The sequence below is a fragment of the Malania oleifera genome, chromosome 9 (genome assembly GCF_029873635.1).
Source record: "Malania oleifera isolate guangnan ecotype guangnan chromosome 9, ASM2987363v1, whole genome shotgun sequence".
Lineage (NCBI taxonomy): Eukaryota > Viridiplantae > Streptophyta > Magnoliopsida > Santalales > Ximeniaceae > Malania > Malania oleifera.
In genome coordinates this window covers 2488196-2510784 of record NC_080425.1, presented here as the reverse complement: position 1 = coordinate 2510784, position 22589 = coordinate 2488196, and the positions used below count along the sequence as shown (strand labels likewise).

The following is a 22589-nucleotide window of genomic DNA, read 5'->3' as shown; positions in this document are numbered from 1 at the left end:
GGCAAAAAAGTTACGCTAATACTCGCCACCAGAAATTGGAGTTTGATACAAGAGATCATGTGTTTCTGAAAATAGCACCACTGAAAGGAGTTATGAGGTTTGAGAGGAAAGGTAAGCTGAGCTCTAGGTTTATTGGCCCATTTGAGATATTAGAAAGAGTGGGTCCAGTAGCCTACATGCTAACTTTACCACAAACTTTATTAAGAATACATGACGTATTTCATTTGTCCATGTCAAGGAAATACATCCCAGATCCCTCCCATGTGATCAGCTATCTAGGGATAGAACTCAGTAATACTTTGGCATATGAGGAAACACCAGTACATATTTTGGATAGGAAAGAACAAAAATTTGTACAGTAAGAAAATTCTGTTAGTAAAAGTCCTATGGAGGAATCAAGTAGTGGAAGAAGCTTCATGGGAACTCGAGGAACAAATACGACAGAAATACTCATACCTTTTCAATGGAAACCAACATTAATAAGAAAAGATCAGGTAAGTAAGTAATGTTTCTTTTGTAGGTTAATTGTGGTGATCCAAAAAATAAATAAATAAATCAATCAATCAATAAAAAATAAAATAAAATTTAAAACTAAGTTAAATTGAATTAAATTACATAACATAACATATTAATATAATATATTATAATATATATACATATATATAAAATAACCCTTCTGAAGCTTAGAAGCTTCAGGAGGTGAGTTGATTTTAAAAGAACAGAGAGTTTCACACCTCGCCCCTGGAATTCCTTCTGCGCGCCACAGCCATCTCCATCTCTCTCCCTCTCAATTTTTCGACAGATTTGCGACGGATAGAAAAACGGAAGGCGCTGTTGGATTCGTGGTTCCACTGCCAACATTTCTACTAGAACAGATTTGTCGTTGGAGTGGCATAGGTACCATTTCTGGGGTAAGGCAATTTTTCTTTAAATGTGTCATTAAATCAACGATCAGACACCACCACGTGGTCCTAGTCGCGATCGTTGTCATTTTGACATGAGTAAATTTCCAATTGAGGTTTTCTTGGCCACACTCCAAAGCGAGAGTGAGATTTGGGAAATTTGGCAAATTGGTTATATTTGCGGGTATAACTATTTATTTGAGAATTATGACACTAGGAAATATTTAAATGGTATTTTATTTAGGAATAATTTAATGGAATTAGGGTTTTTGAATCAGGGTCCGGGTGAGCGCCGTGGACATCTGTGTAGATTTCCTGTTGGTGTAGTTTGAAGGTCAGGTAAAGGGGAAATTTATGTATTAAATCAGGTTTTTATGAATTAAAAAGGATTATGTGTTATTTATGTATAATTTTTTTTATGTAGGTTTAAAATGTCAGCCATGAAATTTATGTTTTCTGAGCCTAGGATTGTCGATATAGTTATGTATATGTGAAAGTAAACGAATGAAAGTGAAAGGAATTTTCTGAGGAAATAAATAAGAAATGAAATGTATTTACAGCATATAAATGTCAATTATGGGTTGGCTTATTTTGTAAGGAATGTATATGAATATTTAAACTGTGTGGCATGAGATTCTGTGCAAATATATGTTAAATGTATGAGATGCATGCTAAATAAGTAAAGTATTGAGAATAAAATATGCAATGAATAATGTTGCTTGTGTATATTAAATGCAACCATGTAAATGCAAGACAGTTGAAAGAGAGCTATGTTAGCAGATTCTAGTGCATTTCTATGTGGACTAACAAATGATGGCTAAAGACAAGCTGTAGTACGAAGGAATGAAATAAAAATGTTACGCAATGAAATAACAATGGAATGACCATGAAATGAAATGACAAATGTGAATGAAGTAAATGAGAAAGAGTCACTTAAAGTGAAATGAAATGTAACGTTTAAGATATGAACATGAATAGATGTGTATGAATGAGTAATGACAGAAAGAAATAAAGTATTATGTTATAAGAAGTATTTATATATGTAGAACATGTTATGATTAAGCAAAGCAAACTCTTCGCCTGAGGGCTTGCTGAGAAAGGCGAGTGCACTAGTAGTTTCAGATGTGGCAGTAGTTGCATAACATACTAAAACAGAGGGAACCTACTTGTACGAGCGGGTAGAATTCCCTATCCTTAGGACCTTTGCCAGTAAACTATTGTTGAATGTGTGAGTACGAGATCAAGTTAACACTTGAGGGCTTACTGAGTAAGGTGAGTGCCCTGGTATGCTTTAATCGTGACCTTAGGGTTACCTATATGTCAGAGCAGAGTGGTACTACTTGTATGGGCGGGTAATTACCTCTATCCTTGAGTAATCTCGTGGGTAAATCTCTGCATGTGATTGTTAGGTTCAGAAAATGATTCCAGAGTTATGTTAATGATTAGTTAGGTTCAGAAAATGATTTTTGAGTTATGTGAATGATTTGCAAATCTATTAAAATGATATTTATATACCTCATGTTAGCCACACGTTGTTTTAATGTGTATACTTCTTCCCTTATTGAGATGTGTCTCACCCGAATATGATCATTTCTCTTTCAGGACATCCTCGAGGTCGAGCTTAGGGAGCTCGAGGGTATTTAGCATTTTTTAGGAACATAAAGAGAAAGGGTATATGTTTGTTAATACTTGGGGATGTATATATTTTATGTTTTATGTCATTATGTTTTAAGTCTGTTGAGAACGGAATGGTTGTGAACATACAGAAATGTTTTGGAGATTTGCGTATTTGTCGAAATGCAGGTGTTGGATGGATATTGTGAAATTTAGATAGGGTTAGTAACCTCTGGTATTGCAAAATTATGGTATTATAGGATTATGTTGTATGGTGATTTTGTTTATGTTTTTCGCTGCATATATGTTGACTTATGAATTATTAGGTTTTTTATCAGGTATAACGCATCGAACCCGGGTTTGAGGGTTCGAGGCGTTACATTAATCAGTACATGTATAGTTTCTATTTTGGTTGGTTATGGGAGAATTTTTGTTCAGTTATTGTAATCTCTCAGAACCATATATGTAACCACAGAATTCCTCCGCCATAACTGAGGGTAAGTTATAAAATAAGTAGCCAATTTTTCCTCAAAGGATGGTGTATAGTATGGATAGCAAATTTCGAGAACAAAATTTTTATAAGGAGGGGAGAATGTAGAGACTTGGAGAATTATAACAATTAAATAATAAATAAAAAGAGAGAAAAAAGATTTTTCTAAGGGGGCTCAGTAGGGACTCGTCGACGAGCACAGAATATTCATCGATGAGTGGCCTTCTTGGGAACGTTGACGAGGACACGTGTCTTGTCGACGAAGAGAAACCGAGAATAGGATTGTGGGCTTCTCAGTAAGTTAGGTAAGAGGATAAATTAAGTCAACATTTTTCATGAAATTATTTATGAATATACAACATTTATTTTCATAAATTATATATGTATAATATAGGGTTTGAAAATACTACTGTTGAGCAGGAAAATAGGTTTAATACATTTTATCAGAAAATATAATTTAAGATCAAATTTTATATTTAGAGTACTATTCATATTTGTGTGGCATGAGTATAAATTTCCATGGAAATTATGTTATACTAGAATATTATAATTTTCCAAAATAAGCATGTTATAATAGTTTTCAAAGAAACCATGAAAGTAGTACAAAAACTATGGTTCAAAATATTATGTTAAACAGTGCAAAAAATTCATGTTCATTATGTTATGACATGGTTGACATAGATGTCGTGATTTATATGCTATGATATGGCTGACGTAGATGCCATGATTTACGAATGGCGTAGATGTCGTAATTATGTATGATATGTCAAAATCAATGAAAATATGATCATGTCAGATATTACTCAGAAATACGAAACAATTATGTACCAGAAATATGAATTATACTATATGTTATTAGAACCAAGATGACTTTGTTTAGTATTTCAGAGCACGGTACTGTAGTTATACATATAAGTTCAAGTTTATGTTCATGCTACCACACATCTTAGTTATAGTGTGGGAGATGGCAGTCGATGTGGCTTCAGTGTATTGTAGATATTCCCTTGGTAGTCCGGAACAGGTGGGACAAACCTATCGTACTTACAGACTTATGTTAACTTAGCATGGTCGACCAGCCATTGCTAAGTCCCGCCTTCGAGCCGCACAACCCTGTCATGTGGGGGGTAAGACATGACATTAGCTAGTTATCCACCCTGGGTATTATTTCAATATTGTACAGTTATAGAATATGTTTTACATGATTAAAGAAATTAGTACGATATTTATTATGAAATTTATTATGATATGATGAATCATGTTTTGCTTAGAGTTTATACAGCCAGTTTTTTATTAAATATGCATATTATGTATAGTTCATGTTTAAGTATGATAATACTCATGTTGCCACACACTGATATTAGTTTATCTCCCTTACTGAGAGGTGTGTCACCTCAACATTGCAAACATTTTAGGAAATCCAGATAGAAGGGCAGATAGAGCTCCGTAGCATTAAAGGTTGACCGAACTACCCTATCAGAAGGGTAAGTTGTTGAGCTAGGGTCAAAATAGCTTTTGGGTTATGACCCTAGGGTACTTTTTGGTCCTTTTGTGGATGATTGTACATATATGACAAGTTGAGTAGAATTATGGTATTATGTCCGGTGTTGTATGACGTGCATGTATTTATGTTTTCCGCTGCTTATGTATCAGAGATGTGTGACATGTATATCCTCGGAAGCCATGGGTTCGAGTTGATCATGATTATATCAGTTTAGCAAGATATCAGAGTTATTATGTGTGTGATTATGTTGAAAAAAAATTTATATAGCAAAATAGGCAAGTCATTACACTCTCCAATTTGTATTTTCTTTAGATGGGTAGATCATTGTCACGTCAATGATCCCTGTGCGTGAGGAATGGGAGAATCAAAAGGCCCCATGTGGTACACAATGGGATTGGTGGCTAACGTCATTATGAGATATCAAGTGTCATATGTCAATTTGTGGATTTTTCAAAAAAAAAAGAAAAATGAGATCGTTGGGTTGGGCCATATGTCGCTCTACGATCGTAACACATGGCAACATCCTGACTATTGGATGTGTACTTGCTGCGAATAGTTGGATCGCTACCACATTAGTGATCTTGGTGAATTTATGTGCGCAAAATGACATCATTTTGAAGACAACACAACCCTACCACGTGGTGGTCCAATCTTTCCCCACCTCTCCCCTTTGACCAATTTCACCTGGCTTCGCCCAAGTCAACCCGAGTGGGTTCTTTGATAAGTTTAATTGATTTTTTAATAGATCTGGCCTTATTTGACCGGTTGAATCAATTTTTTATACTTTGTTTTTTTTTTTCAAAAAAAATTAATTTGTAATAAATGATTAAAAATATAAAATTTGTAGAAAAACACAAAAAATTAAAAAATTTAGGAAGAATTTTAGAGAGGTTTTTACTAAAAAATTACAAAAAAAATAGGAATTTAAAAATCACAAAAAATATAAAAACTAAGAAAATTCTTTAGAAATCTTTAAAATTTGTACAAAAATACCAAAAAATAAAGGAAAATTTAGGGACCTTCCTTGCATGTTTTTTTTATATTTATTGGTGTGTTGTTGACTTGTGGGTGACTATTGAATGTGTGTTTTGTGCATAAATGTTCATTTTTTACATCGTGTGTTTGTAAACTTGTGTGTCACCCCTATGAGGAGAAATTAATAAAGTGGGGTTATGTAATCATCAATCATATCTTGAGGGGTAGAGAATCTAATACAATCACTTCGAGCTTACTTAATGGTGATTTTATTAGACTTTAGTTTTGGTGCACACCTTTTATGTATGTTTTTCATTTTTGTTTCCATGTGAATTAGTGTGCATTTTGTTTGTATGTTTTGCATGTTTTTTTTGCATGAGTGGTGCTTAGTTTATTTGCTTACATGTCTCTTTAATCACATCATGTGTTGGTGTGCTGTTTTGATATAAATAAACTATATTCATGATGAACTTTTTGTGAACTTAGGGGTTTGTATTTTCGCATGCCCTTGAGAAATAAGAGGTGAGAGGGGTTATTGCTTTTCGCAAGGTCTCCCATTATATAAAATTTAGGTAAATAGATCATTTAATCTAAAAAAATAAACAAATCAATCCTCGTGGGAGATCGTTGAGGGTTGTGTCTTCACACGCTTCTGGGGATCCTGAGGTGAGGGTAGTTTCTATCATTCGCATGACTATCCAATATTTAACGGTTCAGTAATTGAATAAAACTGAAGAATCTAAGTTTTGATTGATTGATTTCAAAGATAACCTCAAGCTAATTAGGTACTGTTTATCAAACAGGTGTGAAGGGGTGCTAATACTTTCCCTTTGCATAAGTATACTTTCGAATCCAATATGGTAATGTAAACAACTGATTGTCGATTTCCCTGAACTTGAGTGTAGTTTATAGACCAATTAACAGGTAGAATGTTAAATAAATGTTTTAACCTCACCCAAAGTAAAATAATTTACTGGTAATTTCATTGACTTATATTTGACCCGCTCCTTGGCTGCATATTCTACACAAGATTCATATGATCGTTGCGTTTGCTATTTGGTCAAAATGATTCAAAAATTCAACCCCCTTTTAGGAGTTAACCTTATAGGATGTTACAACAGTAACAATGATTACACAATGTCTGTAACTTTGTCTTTGTCGATTATCAATTAGTGATTCTTTAAAGTTTGTGGTTTCATCTCTACCAATTATAAACTATGTTCAATGATCTTTAGATTATGTGGTTTTGTAATTATCAATAATTAACATTTTCAATGATCATCAAAATCTTTAGCTTCATCTCTATTGATTATCAATACCTCTAATAATCTTCAAAGTTTGCTATTTCATCCCTCGAATGTCAATTATTATTTTTATTAGTCATTGGAGATTGTACATGGTAGTAAACTCAAAATAGATAATAGCTATGCCAAGCGCATTGTAACAAAGGTCGCATTGCATGGTAATAGATATCAAATTAGACATAATCTCATTACATACTAATAAAAATGATACCAACCAATATTAAGGACACATCGTATTATAATGAGTATCACATTACATAGTAACAAAGGTTGTAATTGTTAATAAGGTCGTATTTGTAGTAAAATAAACCCAGAAAAGCAAAGAATAGTAACAAAGGTCGTAATTAGATGGTAATAAGGTCGTATTTGTAGTAACCTAAACCCAGAAAAGCAAATAAAATAAAAGAAAAGAAAATAAATAAAAGGGAAGGAAAAACAAGAAAAGAAAGAAGATGGTTTGGTTTAGCACCAAACCGTCAACGGTTTCAAATCATCTCAGAAAACCGTCGACAGTTTTCTTTGGGATGAGCTTACTTAAGTAGTAAGCTAGGTTATATTTTTTTTCATTTTAAACGGCTTTCTCTGGGATGAGCTTACTTAAGTAGTAAGATAGGTTATATTTTTTTCATTTTAAACATTTTATCTCTCTCTCTCTCTCCCTCCCTCTCTCTCTCTCTCTCTCTCTCTCTCTCTCTCTCTCACGTGACTTTCTCTCTCTCATAAGCCTCCCGGGTCACTCTTATGTGCTCCTCGACTCTCTCTCCCTCCTCATGGCTCGTAGGTTGTCAATCCTCGGCAGGTTTAAGCGGCTAGGGTTTCATGTTCCTTAAGGTTTTAGCAAGATTTTCCATGAACAGGTAAGGAGATTAGATTATGTCAATTATTTTTGAAATATGAACCAATTAAACTGTTGTATATGATTCTAGAAATGGTATATGTGGTTTTCTAAACAAATCAGGCTTACTAAAATGATAGTTTTGAATTTTATACATATTTGAGGAAAACTAAAGTGAATAGGTCGATCATCTCCTTTTTCCTGTAAAACATATAATTTGAGTTAAATTAAATCCTAGAGATGATCATACCCTTGTTTTCAGCAAAATTTATATTCCATAGGCACTTTATTATATTATGATTTATCAGTTAAAATTGTGTGGCATGAGAATGAGTATTATAGCGTAATTAAACATGATGGTTTTATCAGATGTTTTATCAGTACAGAATGTGATGGCTGTATGCCAGGTTATGAAATAACGGCTGTATGTCGGGTTATGAAATAACGGCTGTATGCCGGGTTATAAAATAACGTTTGTTGCTGGGTTATGAAATAGCGACTTGATGTCGAGATACAATCTAGCATGTTTTATACAGATATACGGAAATGAGATTTTATTACAGTTTAATTTCGTAAATTGCAATATATGGTTTAAGAGCACCGAGGGATCAAATGTAAGGTGAGCACAGTACTGCTGTTATAATCAGGAGGGAGTGCAACCACACTGGTATGAAAGTGTGGTAGGGTATAGTCGATTTGGCCTAGGTACAGTACTACTCCTGAAGGATATGCCGGGAGACTCCTTCTGAAGGACATTCTGGGGGACCCTACTGAGGTATATTCTGAGACAGGGTAGGCAAATTGTACTTACAGACCAGTTACTTTGACTTAGCATTGGCCGGCCCACAACCCGTCATGGGGGTAAGCATGTCGTTAGTCCAATAGCCCAAGAGGTTGGTTATTCAATGCATATATTTGTGAATTTATGATAAATGGGCTATATTGAGCTGAACTATGTTATGAAGGAAAGGTATATGTATTTTTAAGTTATACAAGTGAATACAATTTTCAAATGTCATTTTCTGTTCACTTAAATAAATGAAAAATATTATGTTCACACTAAAACTCTTGTTAGCCTTACACTGATGATAATCTGATCCACCTTATTGAGAAATGTCTCACTCTAATATCCATATAATATTTCAGGTCCTTCAGGGAACCGAGCCTAGCGTACTTCAAGTTAGGATTAGACTGTTAGTAGTGGTTGTCAGAACTGGTGAGACACCAGATGTCGTGTTTTGTTATTTTGGGTTGTAATATAATGATAGGGAGCTTTGTAATTGTGTTTCAGACAATTAGAACTCTGGTAATGTATTTTGAGGTGGTTTGTCTTCCGTTGCATATTTCTGTTTTCAATTATGGATAGGAACACCTGGGACCCCAATTTGGGGGGGGGGGGGTTGTGCATTTATGGTATCAGAGACTATTATAGAGATTTATATAGGTTTTCCTACGTGGCACTCCGGGCCCCACATGGCGAGTTTGGGGTGTCATAGTATTACATTGTAACAAAAGGTTACGATGGATGGTTACAAAGTCACTTGGCATAAACAAATGTTACATTACATGTAGAATTTTTAACTATTTCAACTAATTTTATCAAACATAAATTTCTATTTATTGCACGATTAAATGAGTTATTTCCTCTTACCAACCTCAGTTGATTAATCTTTGATCGTTGAAGTCTAAATGGTATGAACATTTAATTTAATATTATGTCTTTGATCGTTGAAGTCTAAATGGTATGAACATTTAATTTAATATCATGCCTCATCTTTCATTTCAAATTAGAGATTCACTTTAGATATAATGCACCCTCACACATATTATAATTTCATTATAAAATTATAAAATAATTATAATTTCACAATAAAATAACAAAAAAGTTACATTAATCAAAAGTTGCACCAATTTCCTTTATACAAAATGTTCTTTTTTCTTTACATGTGTCAAACTAGGATTGGAGTGGGTGTCATAAAAATTCCTAAATTTAGCCGTAAAAAAAAAAAGTAATAGAAAACACATTTAATTTTTGAATTTTTATTTTTGAAGTGATATTTTTGAAATTTGATAACAAAAAGTGAACGACAAACGGGTTTGGATCGGGTCAGCAAAACCCGATCCAAACCCGATGGATCTTCGTTAAATTTGCAGCCATTCCGAAGCAATTGTTTCAAATCCAGCTTTGGTACGTCTTCGTCAATCGTTTAGTGAAGAAATCGAATTTTGAAGACGAAACGGCTCCTTGTCCCGGTCGCTCGGCACTTCGCCACCGGGATCGCCTCACCCTCCGGCTACCCGCCGGCGACAACTCCCTATAGGCTAGCCTCTTTCTTCGTCCTCTGTTTCTTTAACATCTTCATTGTCTTCTCCATGCGATGACCAGTTACCCTTCGTGTGTTCGTTTGTTTATAAATCGAATCAATGCTGTTATAGTGTGATTATAATACAAAATTATATGCTTTTATGTTTCAGATAGGAATATTGACTGAATTTTTTTCGTTGACACATGTCGCTTATGGTTTCAAAAGTCTTAGCTCAGTGCCTCAGGCATAAAAGTTATGGGAGAGTTTTGTTTTGTTTTGTTTTTGTTTTCATTTCCCTACGTTGAATTAATGCCGTATCAAATTGTGACTGCTGAATTCATCATCCTAGTTGATCCAATTTGGGTTTCACCTTGTGGAGCCATTGGCAATTGCAAATTTAGAACAAATCCTAAATCGAACATATGTATGCAAATTTTAATCAATTAAACAATATATTTACATTTTCAGGAGATTTAATTCATCTGTCTTCTTTTCCCCACCTTTTCATTTTCTTGGTTCTCTTTTTCTTTCTTTCTTTCATTTATGTGTAGTTTTCCTCCCCAAATGTAACCAATAAACTACAAGAAACATATAAAGAGAGGTTGAATCCCTATATTTGTGAGGTTTATTAGGCTTAAAAACTTGACTGAAAAAACAATTAATACAACCCCTTGTATTCCGTTCCACATACTTAACCTTACTTTTGGCATGCAATAATGGAATGGGATGGAATTGAATTGGTCTGAATATTTTTACATATTCACTTTATAATTTTTTCTGAATATTTTTACATATTCACTTTATAATTTTTTCAGTCCATTGCCCTCCTAACCCATTCCAAGCTTAAATTCCTTTTATACTTGAATCTTACAATCATTATTATTATTATTATTTTTTGGATAAAAAGAAGACGTATTAGATAGAGATAGTAGAAGTTACAACCAAAGCGAAGAGTAAATCCACTGAAAATAAAAAAATTAAATAAAAGGAAGAAAACAAAAACAAAAAACAACAAAATAAAAACTAACATATTAACCAAGACAACCCCTTTTCAATCCTTTTCCATTGTAATTCTTTTTGACCCTTCTTAACTTATTTTTACTCCCATCAAGATGCACTTCATTTCCTCTAGGATCACACAACTTTAATTCCATTTTATCCAATAGATCTTATAAATGCTTCCCAGGAGTCTCCTCCATGGTAGAATTCCATTCCTACACTATAGTTATTAACTAAATCATCATCTTCAAAAATAGAAACCTGTCCATTCTTCCAATGTGGATGGATGTACATATGATAAATTCCACATAACATCACACGAATTAGAAACATATTCGAATTGTTCTTGAATCTCATCCAAAAGCAATACCCCATCACAATCAAACTCACTAAGGTCGTCACTATCATTATTTGAAAAGTCCCCCCATTTCTTTATCTCCTTTCTTTTGCTAGCTCAATCACTAGATATACTATCCTCTTAGCGCATAGATCTTCCACAATACTTGACTCTCCTTTTAATTTGTACTTAATATTTTTGGCACTATCTCGCTAGAGTGCTCTATCTTCTCTTCATATAACTTCCTCATTTCTGCACTCATCAGAATCACCTTCTAATGAGCATAAACCTTATCACCCTTATATCTATCATAATTAACTTGAAAAATCTAGTCACCCCAAAACCAACATCTTCTTTATTATTTTTTTTCCACACTAGCTTCTAGGTCTCTCTATGAAACTAGAATCATCAAGCAAAATGAAATTGTTGTTTTTGTCATCTTTGTTGCCACGAACCTGCTTTGAACCAAGTTATCAATGTCATGAATATGCTCCATAGCTTGATCTATTCCATGCACGTCTTGGAGAACTAGATTAAGGATTTACGCTTTGTTAAAAGATGGTTGAAAATCCATTGTCCCCGTACTAGCTTCTATGATTTAAGACTAGGAATTTGAGCTTATTCATTAATAGGGTCCAACAAGGAAGCAGCCAAGTCACGATTTTCTTGGTATTGGGATTGTTTAAAAGCATTGCCCATTTGTGCAAGACCCAAATAAGAAGATCCATCCATTGAATCCAAAGAATGGTTTGTATCATTATTACTGAAACTATAGTTGAAAAGAAACTCCTCCTTTTTCAATTAATCGACATAAATACAAAATGGGGAGCAAACATTTTGTCCCAATTTTCTTAGCATCCTCTTCCCCAAGCGCAACCATGATCGTCTCTCTGCTAGTATCACTACACCTTTTTGAACCCTAGGTACCTTCACTATATGAACATTCAATTTTGATTGAGCTGCATTGGTTTCTGGTGGTGAAACCCCATAATCCTTCCATTTCAACTCACCCCCACACTGAAGAAAACTTTTCTTTCCCATATGCCACACTCTAATTACTTGATTGGACTCGACTTCTGCACCCTTCACCTTCACCTCTCTTCCCTACAGCATGAGCCAAGCTTGTTTGGGGCATTATGCTTGTATGTGATCGTTTGTTTCCTGTGCTTGGGATGAGTTTCCATCATGTAAATACTATTGTAGGGTTATTTTTCAGAGATCATTTTTCTCTAGGCTAAAAAGGGAGTATGATTCGTTGGTCATATTGATGTTTCCTAGTGTTAGAGTGAAAATTGCATAAAAAGCTCTTTAAGGGGAGGGTGAGTGTTCATCAACTTGTAAAACTCAATAGTCATTGTGAATGTGTTTAGCCTACTAGTATCCCTCCCTAGACACACATTGTTGATGGAGTTGTTGATTAATGAATTACGTTACTTCAATGTTTACCACTTGTGTGCCATTGCTTTCATGAATCGCGTAATGTTTCTACTTATATTTCTTTGAATGATAATGAAAGGCGTTCTATTGGTGAATCGTGGTAAACGCTAGGATATCTAGTTAAACAAGAGTGTTTTAGCCAGCCGCACGGTCCTTCACAAAGGTGTGAAATTTCGGCCTGTGACACTTGGTATGAGAGGTCATCTAATTGCTACATGAATTCAGTTGCCTTCGTTGCAGGATTGGGAAAGCTTTGGTAAGTGACCATGCCGATCAATGCTGAAGGAATTGGTGTGCTAGAAGCACAGGTTGAGATGATAGCCAATAATGTGGCCAATGATATGGCTTGACTTACGAAACGTGTTGATGAATTGTAGGGATCACAAAAACATCAACAAGGTTCAATGGTGGAATTGTCGGAGGACCTTCACCATGCTGTGGAGACCTTGTAGGCTCAGATAGCTAATCTGATTGTGAAGGTGAATGCGATGGTTCTTGCTATGGGAAAATCTAACACTTCAGAAAGCAGGACCAAGGTGCCAGAACTCAAGACGTATGGGGGTTGCCCGTGATCCCAAGGAGTTGGAGAGCTTCTTGTTTGATATGGAGCAGTATTTTTGTGCTTTGAGGATGGACTCAAAACAGGTGAAAGTGAATAGTGCAACAATGTACTTTGTTGGTGACGCTAAACTCTGATGGCATACCTAGTACGATGAGATTGAGAATGGACGCCGTGTAGTTGATTGTTGGGCGGACTTGAAAAGAGAACTCAAGGCCCAATTATTTTCTAAGAATGTTGAGTACAATGCTAGAAGAAAATTGAGAGACCTCAAGCATACTGGGTGAATTGGGGAATATGTGAAAGAGTTTTCTGCTTTGTTGTTGGATATACGGGACATGTTGGAGAAGGACAAGCTGTTTTATTTTATTGAGGGGTTTAAATCGTGGGCAAGAACAAAAATTCATAGACAAAGAGTTCAAGACTTGTCTACTACACAAGTTGTTGTAGAGTGCTTGACTGACTATGTTGGAGATAGTTTTGCTTTGTCCAAAGAGAGTAGTGTGGGTGGAAACAACGGAAAGTCTTTCAAGAAGGGCAAACCTAAAAATAGGGGAGCCGACAGTATGGTATCAACTACAAAGGAAGCTTCGTCGACTCGAGAGTCCAACACATCCAATGGTAAGGGTAAAATTTCATGCTTCTTATGTTGAGGCCCTCATAGAGTTGTTGAATGCCGTCACAAGTCATCGCTTATTGCCTTGCAAGCTTCCATTGCAGAGGGGGCAGTAGATGATGATGAGGATGAGGAAGATACCCCAAGGATGGGTGCAATGCGGCTAGTGAACACATTGGATAATTAGGTGAAACTACCAAAAGTTACACAGGCGAAAGGGTAAATGTTTGAAGACTTAAGGATCAATGGGAAGAGCATCCGTGCTATGGTTGACATTGGGGCTACCCATAACTTTGTTTCACAAGAAGAGGTAGGGAGACTCAACTTATCCTTGGAGAAGGATTCATGACGCGTGAAAGTGGTTAACTTTGTAGCCTAGCCTACTCTAGGAGTAGCAAAGCAAGTCACTATGAAATTTGGGCAGTGGGCAAGACATGCAGATTTCACAGCGGTGCCATTAGACGATTTTCAAGTCATTTTGGGAATGGAATTCCTGAGGGAGACTAAGGTAGTGCCAATGCCTTTTGCTATTCCCTATGTTTGATGGGAGATCACCCTTGCATGGTGCAAGCCATTGTGAATAAAGGTGATGACGAGAATGCAACTCAAGAAAGGATTGAGGAGGGGTGAGCAGATGTATCTAGCCACGCTGGTGGTAGATAAAGTAGGTCAAGAGCTGGTGCCTACGACCATCCAAGCTATGTTGGATGAGTACAAGGAGGTGATGCTGGTTAAGCTACCTCATAACTTGCTTCTACGATGAGGTGTGGAGCATGAGATCGAGTTGTTCCCTAGAGTGAAGCCACCTGCTAATTGGCCATATTGGATGGTGCCTCTAGAGGTAGCAGAGCTAAGAAAACAACTTGATTATTTGTTGTAAGTAGGATATATCCGTCCTTCCAAAGCACTATTCGGAGCGCTGGTGTTGCTTCAGAGGAAACATGATGGGAGCATGCTGATGTGTGTAGACTACCGTGCACTCAACAAGATGACAATGTGCAACAAGTATCTTATTACGTTGATTGCCGATTTATTTGATTAGTTAAGTCATGCAAAGTACTTCACTAAACTTGACTTGAGGTCAGACTACTATCAGGTGAGAATAGCTGAGGGGAATGAATCGAAGACAACCTGTATGAAGCATTATGGGCATATGAGTTCTTGGTGATGCCATTCGGGTTGTCGAATGCACTTGCGACATTCTGTACCTTGATGAACCAGGTATTTCTGAGTTCCTCAACAAGTTTGTCGTGGTGTACGGTGTACCTGAATGATATTGTTGTCTACAATTCCATTCTGGAGGAACATAAAGAGCATGTACATGAGATGTTCGATAAGTTGAAGTAGAATAGTCTGTATGTGAAGAAAAAGAAGTGTTTTTTCGCTCAGCGGAACATCAAATTCCTTGGTCATGTGATTGAACAAGGTCATATCAGGATGGATATCTCTTAGCTACAAGACGTGCCTTGAGGAGAGCCACATAACCATTAGTGTTGAATTTTATGGTATATGCCTAGTGAAAACCAATCAAAAATTTATAAGGAGGAAGATATAATAATTCTCAAGTATCATTTTCCTATAATGCACTCATCTTTTCAACCAATGTATTCCTCCACCCAAAGTGGACTAAGACTTCAGAAATAGATTTAGGAAGAGCAAGAGAGGATAGGGTAGTAACAAAACAATAATAGGAGGGTGATAGGAAGCAATAGGAGGATCAACATTGTGGGAAATATGATCATTAGATGAAGGAAACCAAAGGGTGTAGCAGTAGATGTTGGGGGGGGGGGGACTTTATTGCCGTCATGAATACATCTGCAAATTAGAATGATTGAGACGATGAAAAGGACTCAAAACTACATGGAGATATAGGTGGATGGTTGCGTGAAAACACAAACTAGAATCTTGAAGATTAGGAAGAGGAAGAGACTTATTGAGGTCAAAAACACTCAGGGACTGGGAGTCGTATGGTGTAGACTAAAAAAGGTAACATAAGTGGAAACGAAAAAACTAATGCAAAGTAGGACTATAACAACGATATCCCTTTTGAGTACTCAAGTAGCCCAAAAATACACATTTTATAGCATGGGGATCTAACTTATCTTGGGGTTGGCTGATGAACAAATGACACATATCCGAATATACAAGGAGGTAAAGAGAACAGAGGAGCATTAGAAAATAGAATAGAGTAGGGAATTTTACCACCAAGAACAAAGGATCACATCTTTTTTATGAGATAGCTGGCAATGAGTACAACATCACTCCTAAACACTTTAGAAGCATGCATTTGAGAAAGTAATATGCGAGTTACTTCAAGGATATGTCTATTTTTCTGCTTTGAAACTCCATTTGGTTGATGAGTGTGGGCAGTGTGATTGATGAACAATACCAAATTGAGTCATATAAGTATTGAATTGGGTATTGAAGTACTCTTTACCATCATCACTCCGAATTATCTGAACAGGTAAATTGCATTGAGTCTTTATTTCAGAACCAAAGACAAAAGATATAGAACAAGTTAGAACGATCTTTTATTAGATAGAGACAAGTTATCCTTAAATAATCACCAACAAATGTTACAAAGTATCAAAATTTAACTTAGGCACAACCTGACTAGGACTCCAAACATTAGAATGGACTAATGTGAAAGGGCTTGCTGCTCGTTTCTTGACTTAGGAAGCAAAAAGAAAATGATGATGCTTTCCCAATTGACAAGACATACTCTTGAGACTAGACATAGGACTTAAATTAGGAAATTGTAGTTTTAACTTTTCCAACGAAGGATGATCAAGGTGACAATGGATTTGGAATGTTGTGGTTGTAGCAGTGCAAGCAGTAGAAGGAGATAGTGACTCAAAGTGGTAAAGTCTTTTAGCCTCATGCCCTCTGCTAAATGTCTTCCTTGTCCTCAAATCTTGAATGACCACATAATTAGGGAAGAATGTTATTGAACTATTCATGAATTTGGTAATCTTGCTAACTGATATAAGATTGAAAAGGAACTTGAGAATACAAAAACCAAAGGAAGAGAAATAGCAAAAGTGAGATTTATAGTCCCTATTCCCGTAATGGTAGTGGTGGACCCATCAACAAGAATAACACAAGGTAAGTTTTTAGTATACTGAAGAATAGAGAAGAAATTAGGTATACTTGTTGGCATTAGAATCTATGACCTAAGGACTAGGAGGAGAAGTAGTGAATGATAGGCAAGCTGTAGGGTTACCTATCTAAGTAAGAGATGCAATGGGAAGAGAAGCTTGTTGGAATGCTTGATACTACAAGAGTTTGGAATACTCTTCCTCTAACATATATGTATGCTGCTCTTCACTTGGGCCCAAAAGTGTGGAATTTGTGGTGGCTGCGTTGGTGACGTGAGGAGTTTTATAGTGAAGATCCCAACACAACTCAATAGTATGAACTCCTTGTTAACTGTGCGTGCACTTGCGAGGAGGGCCTCTGCCTTGTCCACCTCTTCCACCACAACCACTTGAACCACCTTGAGAACTTTTGCGGTTGCTTGGTTGAAAACAAGAATCACTGCATGTGATGAAAGCAGTCCTCTATGATACTGGATTGAAACACTAGATGCAAGGGTAAAGGAATGTGCAGTGCACTAAAGGAAGGCAAGAATAAACATCAGCAAAGACCGCTTTGTGCTGCCAAGTATTCGGGACTAGACAGCCTCAAACTAGGGTTTCAAACCCACTAGTTGCTAGAACTTGAAGAATTGTCATATGCTCTCTCTGTTTCTACATCTCGCAAAGTTGGTAGTTATGGCCTACATAATTTAAGCTCCCGATGGATACGTAGAGCTTTAAAACAAGACGAGCCAACTTGAGCTTTGCCATGCTCAAGCTTTTTTATTAAGCTTTTAACCAAGCTCGAGCTTGACCTGAGCTTAAATTGAGCTTCAATATATTTTCTCAAGCTTGTTTATTATGCAAAACAAGCTCACGAGCCTTTATTAAGTTAAGTTACTGAGATGTTCACGAACTTTTTTGTTTTTTTGGAACCTTTCACTCTGAGAGGGGAGAGGCTCTTAGGGTTTTGTTAGGCAAAAAGATAAAAAGTGGTTCTTATTAGTATTGCCTTAGAGTTTTTCCCTCGTCAAGCTAGTCAATAGGTTGACTTTGGGCATTGGCGCTATCACTAAAGTAGCTTATGGAGTTTGAGCTCAAAAAGCCTGCGCCCAAACAGCCCCTACTTTTAAGTCCATTATAGTCTGTCATCCTAGTTCAACCATATTAAACTAGTCCATAAATGAGCCTAATCCAAGCCTATTAAATGAGCCTAAACCTAGCCTATAATTGAGCTGCTCATGAGTCAAAATGAGCTGAGTCCTTTCATATTCAGGTTCACGAAATTGATTTAGGAATTACTCATTTGTACAAGGAACAAACTCGTACCGAGCTCCCAAGCTGTTCATGTGTGGTTTCGTTTGTAGTTCTATGGATATGCTTCATATCTTGAAAGTACTCTACAGCGCCATTATACTTCAAGGATATATCAGATAAATGTGTAATGCTATTAGTATACAAACTTGACATAATCCAAATCTATTTGGATACATCCAGATGCATGCACATCCTTGCAATCTGGGGTTCCACCTAGTTCCATGAGAGGGAAATAGTCAATGCACCTTCCTGAGTGCACACTTCTTTCCTTCTCTTATTAGAGGGCCATGATTGGAGCAAGTATTCAGATTTTACCTAATCCTACCAAATAGACCTTAACAGCCTTGGGCCATGGAACATAATTCTTCCCATCCAACTTTTCGGTTGTTTTTTGTGGCAGCGATGAAGGAAACATACTTTTGGACTCATGGACTCCAACCCAACACTTTCAAACTAGACTGTTGACAAACAAGGTGAACAATCGGAATAATTGGAACAACTATAGACAAGGTGAACCATTAAAACAACCACAAACAAGTCACCAACAAATTGACATAACACTGCCACAGCCCCACAAAACCAACATATGAACACTGCCATTGTTCCAAGAGACTCATAGATGATATTCAATAATCCAAAACAACAATTAATGGATTTCCGTGAGTGCACGATCGAAAAAGGTAGGATCTTTGACCAAAATGCATGACAAACAACTTGATTTGCAAGAAATCAAAGCAAAACCTAGCCAGGAAGATGTCTCACATGCTGGTGTGCGGGGTTGGAGCTGCTGGAAATTGGCCAGTGCGTGAGGGGAGGGAGTCCTCTGGTGGTGATATTTTACAGACATATAGATCAGAGGGTTTTGTGACTACCTATGTGGCTGTTTTATGAAATATGGGAAAAATTTTGATGGTTTTGAGAAGGGCGGCGATGATCAGGGTGTTTTTCAGCGACTGCTAAGTTTTACGACAATACCTAGACTGGCTTCTAGGCTATAGAGGTGTGGTTGATCTTCCTGTACACTGGCTAATTTGCATAGGTTGATCAATTTTTGGATTTGGTTTGGTGGTAGTGTTTAGGTTGGATCTTGCTTTGGTACCATGTTAGGTAAAACAGAAGACCTAATCACGATGATAGGTCTCTCCTTCTATTTATAATGTATGTCAAGTACATGCCAATGACCATAATACCCTTACTATCTCACACTTACTAACATAACACTAAAATGCTAATAATGCTAAATGGCCAAAATAACCATTGACAATCTCCTAGAAATTAATTGGGTTGGGGGGGTATATATAACCACATTACTAAAAGTTTAAGTTATTAGGTTATGGGTCAACAATATATATGAGGCTTTGACACGCCGGTGTGTGTGCAACCCAATCACTCATTGAGAGACGAATAAATTTTATAATAAGTTATAACACCATTAGAGGAAGTAATATAATTTTTAAATTTTAACAAATCAAACAATGAACGTGGAAACAATAATAAAACTTAACACCTCTTGATAACCATGGCTTTAACTATTGTCAAGTTTGCACACTACACTCGACCTAGAATCTTAAGCTTTTAGATGAAGTGGTCTCCACTCGTAGAGACAAGTAGATGAACTCAAAATAAAGTGCATTATTTTGAACATGTGAACAATAATAAAACCTAGGAATAACCATGGCTCTAACAATTGTTAAGTCTGCAAACTACACTCCACTTTACCTAGAATCTTAAGGTTTTAGATGGAGTGGTCTCCACACATAGAGGCAAGTAACTGAACTTGACCAGAAATAAAATAAACTGCATTGTAATTGTTATAATGGGGGAAATACAAATAACAAAACTTGAACTCAGGATCTGCTAGGACAAAAGGTGCAACAGCATGATAGACAGGGATAATATAGAAATTGAAAGTTATTATATAAACTTTGGTAGCTATCATTGTAGTAAAAGATAGTGTTGTGGATGCTAAAAGAATAGGGGATGGAATCATAAAATTTAACATGGTTTTGGTATGGGAGAATAAATGTAAGTAGTGCTTATGCTTATCAAGTATGGAATATCTTAGAAGGAAATTTTAGGAAGACACGAATAAATATTATACAAGGGATGTCAAGTTTTTGATTTGAGTGGGGTGGGGGAAAGAAAATTTTCATATGAACAAATTTAAATGGTCATATGGGGAAGGGTAATCAAAGGCTATATGAAGATACATCAAGGTACATTGATATGGAGATAAAAATGAGTCCATATGTCATATGATCTTATAACAATGACTTATTTTAAGAAGAGTGAAGAATACTTAATAACTGTTGCCCTGGGTATTGGAGGTGAATTGGGTGTGATTAAACGAACATGTCAAAAAACTAATTTTGAAACTCAGTGCAGAAGGAATTGCAAACCAAAGAAAGCAAACAAGGAATCATAAGCAAACTTTGAGTGCATAATCAATCAGGCAAAAGTAGTCCATATGTCATGATCTTATAACAATGAATAGGTATTTTAAGAAGAGATGAGAACACCTAATAACTGTTGTCCTGGGTTTGCAGGTGAATTGGGTGTGATAAAAAAGACATGTCCAAAAGCTAATTTTAAAACGCATTGCAGAAGCAACACAAACCAAACAAACTGAACAATCAAGCACAAGAAAACATCGAAGTTGATATTGGTTCACTCACACATGATCCATGTTTAATCCCCAGGAACTCCCTTTGGGCATTCACTATATCAAAATCAACCACAACATTTGCTCTCGGCACGCAAATTCTCAGTCAGATACAGTCCAACTATCACTGCCAATGGATTGTTGATGAAAAATCCAAGATTAGGATAAATAAAGAAGCAACAAAACTTAAACTAACAAATATAGACAAGATACTAATGGGGCAGAATATGTGAACTAAGTAAGTGGTGGCATGAGTTGACTTGTGACAGTGAGCTGTTGATGACTAGACTTATGCGGTAACTATGCATATTAGAACTTTGGAACTGTGAACACATCACACTCCTTTTAGTAGAGTTTTAGCAGTATGCATGGGACTTGTGATGAGTCTTTGTGATGATAAACAGTGCAACATCAAATCTTTCTTGAGAAAGCGAGGCAAACAATAAAATTTCTCATGAAGGGATTTGAGCACTCTCTTTTACTTTTTCTCTTTCATAAACTGGTGTGTTTCTCACTTGTATTTTGTGTGTGTCATGAGTCTGCTGCATACAAGAGTTACATGTTAGGGTTTTAAAGAGAGAAGGGCTCTAGGGTTGTCCAAGGTTGACTGTTGCTTCAAGAAAATCTTTAAAATGACTCCTTCCTTTAGTTGGAGTTTCCATATCTTACTCTATTTCACTGAATGAAATTTAGCAAACACAATTCTAATTTAATGAAACAATTGTTTGCTGAATGTTAACGAAACAACTTAAACGATTCTCTACGACAAATGATTTTTAAATTAAATGAATGAATGCTGAGGTGTTGGTGTTGTTCTAGAGTGTACAACATATATTTTTCAATTTAGGCACTTAAAAATCGAATATTTAAGCTCATTAAAACATGTCAAATGTGTATGCAAAAAAATTGAACATTAAACAATAAAATTCAAATTCTTTTAGAATATCTTTTTTTTTTTTTTTAATTCCCAGGCCATGAGTCATTTGACGTCTCATGATATGCATAATAGTCCGTTCATGTAGTCTGGCCAAGCATGATTCTACTCATGTAATCTGGCCAAGCATGAGTTTACTCATGTTCTAGCGGAAACATTTTTACTCGAATTGCAAACTCTTTTCAATTAAGATAGATCTCATGTGTTGTGAGCAACAAAGACACATAAATCATAAGAAATAAGGCTTTGGAATGATCAAATCAGTTACTCAAAGTAATAAATCTACAGAACACATAACACTTAACTTTGTATTCAATGAACACAAGCTTTGTTATCATCAAAATCAATCCCTAGGGTCAACAATTGCTTTCAAGAGTGGATTTTTTGTTAAGAGGGTAGACTGTTTATGATGTAAGGATTGTAAAATTATCCTAGGTAACAGTTTAAGTACACAATATAGATTGTTAGTGTTAGATATATCATATATGCATATTTGAAAATGGGAGAGAAAAGGTAAAATGGATTAACCGGGTGGTGGAATCTATTAAAGCTTGATATACATTGTTGGCCCACAACCTAATAGCTTAAGCTTTTAGGTGAACTGGTTGTCTAACAGAATCTAAAGGGAGAAAATACAGTAAAATTTAAAGATAAGTGATAAAAGGGCAAAAGAAGATAACACAGACAAACAGCCTTTGGAATCTTATGGTCAGTTCTATTTTGA

At 35.9% G+C, this 22589-nt stretch overlaps 1 protein-coding gene across 5 annotated transcripts in view; it reads left to right on the top strand.

The window, feature by feature from the left end:
• Positions 1-9791: 9791 nt before the first annotated feature.
• The window catches only part of LOC131164794 (polycomb group protein EMBRYONIC FLOWER 2-like), a 125435-nt gene continuing 112637 nt past the window's right edge, over positions 9792-22589 (top strand). For 2 of the 5 annotated variants that reach the window (XM_058122247.1, XM_058122249.1), the window contains exon 1: positions 9792-9942. The gene's annotated coding sequence lies outside the window, so the exon portion shown is untranslated. The remainder of the gene's footprint in view (positions 9943-22589) is intronic. The other 3 variants (XM_058122250.1, XM_058122251.1, XM_058122248.1) reach the window with 2 other exon arrangements.